This window comes from Hordeum vulgare, chromosome 4H (assembly GCF_904849725.1).
Source record: "Hordeum vulgare subsp. vulgare chromosome 4H, MorexV3_pseudomolecules_assembly, whole genome shotgun sequence".
NCBI lineage: Eukaryota > Viridiplantae > Streptophyta > Magnoliopsida > Poales > Poaceae > Hordeum > Hordeum vulgare.
In genome coordinates, this window is record NC_058521.1 from 85400135 (window position 1) to 85405060 (window position 4926).

Here is a 4926-nt window from a genome sequence, read left to right on the forward strand (position 1 = left end):
CGCATCTTTGGCTGTTATTTCACTTCACGGTACAATTCTTATGCCTTTTCTCTCTTATTTTGCAAGGTTTACATGAAGAGGGAGAATACCGGCAACTGGAATTCTGGCCTAAAAGTGGAACAAAGTTGAGATACCTATTCTGCGCAACTCCAAACGTCATAAAAATCAACGAGGATTTTTTCCCGATTTATCAAAAATACTGGGGCGAAGAAGTGCCAGAGGGGCACCAGGGGGTGCCCACAAGCCTGCACGGCGCGGCCACCCCCCCCAGGCCGCGCCATGGGGCTTGTGGGCAGCCCACTGGCCCACTTGCTCCCCTCTTTTGCTATATGGAGGGTTTCGTCCAGGAAAAAATCAAGGAGGAGCTTTTTCGTGGATTCGCCGCCGCCACGAGGCGGAACTTGAGAAGAACCAATCTAGAGCTCCGACAAGACGATCCTGCCGGGGAAACTTCCCTCCCGGAGGGGGAAATCGTCGCCATCGTCATCACCAACACTCCTCTCATCAGAGGGGACTCGTCACCATCAACATCTTCATCAGCACCATCTCATCTCCAAACCCTAGTTCATCTCTTGTAACCAATCTCCGTCTCGCGACTCCGATTGGTACTTGTAAGGTTGCTAGTAGTGTTGATTACTCTTTGTAGTTGATGCTAGTTGGATTACTTGGTGGAAGAGTTTATGTTCACATACTTGATGCTACTTATTACCTCTCTGGTCATGAATATGATTATGCTTTATGAGTAGTTACTTTTGTTCCTGAGGACATGGGATAAGTCATGCTACTAGTAGTCATGTGAATTTGGTATTCGTTCGGTATTTTGATATGTTGTATGTTGTTTTTCCTCTAGTGGTGTTATGTGAACGTCGACTACATAACACTTCACCATTATTGGGGCCTAGAGGAAGGCATTGGGAAGTAGTAAGTAGATGATGGGTTGCTAGTGTGACAGAAGCTTAAACCCCAGTTTATGCGTTGCTTCGTAAGGGGCTGATTTGGATCCACTAGTTTAATGCTATGGTTAGACTTTGTCTTAATTCTTCTTTCGTAGTTGCGGATTCTTGTGAGAGGGGTTAATCATAAGTGGGATGCTTGTCCAAGTAAGGGAAGTACCCAAACGCGGGTCCACCCACATATCAAACTATCAAAGTAACGAACGTGAATCATATGAACATGATGAAACTAGCATGGCAGAAATTCCCGTGTGTCCTCGGGAGCGTTTTTCCTCCTATAAGACTTTGTCCAGGCTTGTCCCTTTCTACAAAAGGGATTGGGCCACTTTGCTGCACCATTGCTACTTTTGTTACTTGTTGCTTGCTACGAATCATCTCACCACACAATCACTTGTTACCAACAATTTCAGTGCGTGCAGATTTTTCCTTGTTGAACACCACTTGTCAGATCCTTCTGCTCCTCGTTGGGTTCGACACTCTTACTTATCGAAAGGACTACGACTGAGCCCTAATATTGCAACAAAAGACCTTTCAACGGTGCCAGAAATAGGCACGTCGACGGGAGAATATTTGGCTTGATCTTTCTGCTGCGGCTACACCTTAAGGGACTTCCGAGGCAAGTGTGCAAAGGATTTCCCCCGTGGCCTTGGAGCCTTGCGTTGGTGTTCCCTTGAAGAGGAAATGGTGATGTTGCGTAGCGGTGGTAAGTATTTCCCTCAGTTTGAGAGCCAAGGTATCAATCCAGTGGAGGAGTATCTCAAGATCCTGCACAAACACAAAAACTTGCTCCCAACGCTATGAAGGGGGTTGTCAATCTCTTATAGATTGTTTGCCAAGTGAGAACTGAAAGCAATAAAGTAACAAAGCAAAGTAAAAGAGGAGATGTAAACAATGGATGTGAATAGACCCGGGGGCCGTAGTGTTTACTAGTGGCTTCTCTCATTGCAAGAATCATAGATCTAGTTTGCCAAACAAAACCCAAGACTTGGAGAGACTTACAAGGATATCAAATGATGCATATAAGAAATCAGCAAAGACTCAAATATATATCATAGATAATCTGATCACAAATCCACAATTCGTCGGATCTCGACAAACACACCGCCAAAGAAGATTACATCGGATAGATCTCCATGAAGATCATGGAGAACTTTGTATTGAAGATCCAAGAGAGAGAAGAAGACATCTAGCTACTAACTACGGACCCATAGGTCCGAAGTGAACTACTCACGAGTCATTGGAGGGGCGATGATGATGATGAAGAAGCCCTCCAACTCCAAAGTCACCTCCGGCAGGGTGCCGGGAAGGGTCTCAAGATGAGATCTCTCGGAAACGGAAGCTTGCGGCGGCGGAAAAGTATTTTCGAGGCTCCCCTGATTTTTTTGCGGAATATTTGGGAAGTTATAGGCCAAACATCCAGGTCAGGGGGCGGCCAGGGAGGCCACAAGCCTGCCCACCGCCGCCTCCCCCTGGTGGCGGAGTGGGGGCTTGTGGGCTACTTGGAGCCCACCTGGCTTGGCCCGAAGGCCCCCTGATCTTCTTCCGTTCGGGAAAAAATCATTTCTGGGTTTTTCTTCCGTTTGGACTCCATTCCAAAATTAGATCTGAAAAGAGTCAAAAACACGGAAAAAACAGGAACTGGCACTTGGCACAGAATTAATAAGTTAGTCCCAAAAAGGATATAAAAGGTACATGAAACAACCAAAGAAGACAAGATAACAGCGTGAAACCATCAAAAATTATAGATACGTTTGAGACGTATCAATACCCTATACTTGTGGGTCATCAAGACTCTTTTCTGGCGCCGTTGCCGGGGAATAAAGCGCCTTCGGTAAGTGGAACTTGGTAAGGAAACATTCATATAGTGTGCTGAAATTTATTGTCACTTGTCACTATGGATACTAATCCTTTGAGGGGCTTGTTCGGGGTATCTTCACCTCGAACGGAAGCACAAATAGGTGCTCCTCAACCTGCTGCACCTACTGGAAATATTTGCTTTGAATTTCCTTCGGGTATGCTTGAGAAACTGCTGGCTAATCCTTTTACAGGAGATGGAACATCACATCCAGACTTGCATCTAATCTATGTAGATGAAGTGTGTGGTTTATTTAAACTTGCAGGTGTGCCCGAGGATGAGGTCAAGAAGAAGGTCTTTCCTTTATCTTTGAAGGATAAGGCATTGACATGGTATAGGCTATGTGATGATACTGGATCATGGGACTACAATCGGTTGAAATTGGAATTTCATCAAAAGTTTTATCCTATGCATTTAGTACATCGTGATCGAAATTATATTTACAATTTTTGGCCTCGTGACAGAGAAAGAATCGCTCAAGCTTGGGGGAGGCTTAAATCAATGCTATATTCATGCCCCCATCATGCGCTCTCGAGAGAAATTATCATTCAGAACTTCTATGCTCGGCTTTCTCATGATGATCGCACCATGCTTGACACTTCTTGTACCGGTTCTTTTATGAAGAGAGATATTGACTTCAAATGGAATTTATTGGAGAGAATTAAACGCAACTCTGAAGATTGGGAGTTTGAAGAAGGTAAGGAGTCAGGTATGAATTTCACGTCTGATTGCGTTAAATCCTTTGTTGAGACAGATACCTTTAGTGATTTTAGCGCTAAGTATGGACTTGACTCTGAGATAGTAGCTTCATTGTGTGAATCCTTTGCTGCTCATATTTATCTCCCCAAAGAGAAGTGGTTTAAATTTCATCCTCCTTTAGAAGTCAATGTAGTTAAACCCACACCAGTTGAAGAGAAAGTCATTGCCTATAATGATCCTGTTGTTCCCAGTGCTTACATTGAGAAACCACATTTCCCTGTTAGGATAAAGGATCATTCTAAAGCTTCAACTGTGATACGTAGAGGCTACATTAGAACACCTACACCCCCTGAGAAAACTAGAGTTGAACCTAGCATTGGTATTATCAAAGATCTTCTATCTGAAGAAGTTGAGGGACATAATATTCACTTCTGTGAAGATGCTGCTAGAATTGCTAAACCTCACGCTAGAGACAAACATAGGCCTGTTGTTGGCATTCCTGTGGTTTCTGTTAAGATAGGAGATCATTGTTATCATGGTTTATTTGAATTGGGTGCTAGTTTTAGTGCAATACCTCAATCCTTATACGATGAAATCAAAGATGAGATTGCACCTGTTGAGATAGAACCTATTGATGTCACTATTCAGCTTGCAAATAGAGATACTATCTGCCCTGTGGGAATTGTTAGGGATGTTGAAGTCTTGTGTGGTAAAACGAAGTATCCTGCTGATTTCCTCGTTCTTGCTACCGCACAAGATAGCTTTTGTCCCATCATATTTGGTAGACCTTTTCTCAATAATGTCAATGCTCATATTGATTGTGAGAAGCAAACTGTCACTGTTGGCTTTGAAGGTGTGTCACATGAGTTCAATTTCTCTAAGTTTGGTAGTCATCCTCATGAAAAGGAGTTGCCTAGTAGGGATGACACTATTGCCTTAGACTCTATTGACGTGCCTCCTACTGGTCCATTAGAGCAATACTTGCTTGAGCATGAAAATGATATGCATATGGAATAAAGGGATGAGATAGATAGAGTTGTCTTAGAACAATATCCTATCCTTAAGAATAACTTGCCTGTTGAACTGCTTGGGGATCCACCCCCACCAAAGGGTGATCCTGTGTTCGAGCTTAAACAGTTGCCTGATACTCTTAAGTATGCCTATCTTGATGAAAAGGAGATATATCATGTTATTATTAGTGCTAACCTCTCAGAGCATGAAGAAAAGAAGTTACTAAAAACTATAAGGAAGCATCGTGCTAGTATTGGATATACTCTTGATGATCTTAAGGGCATTAGTCCTACCCTATGCCAGCACAAGATTAAAACTGATCCTGACTTCAAACCAGTTGCTGATCATTAAAGGAGATTAAATCCTAAGATGAAAGAAGTAGTGAGAAAAGAAATACTAAAGCTCCTG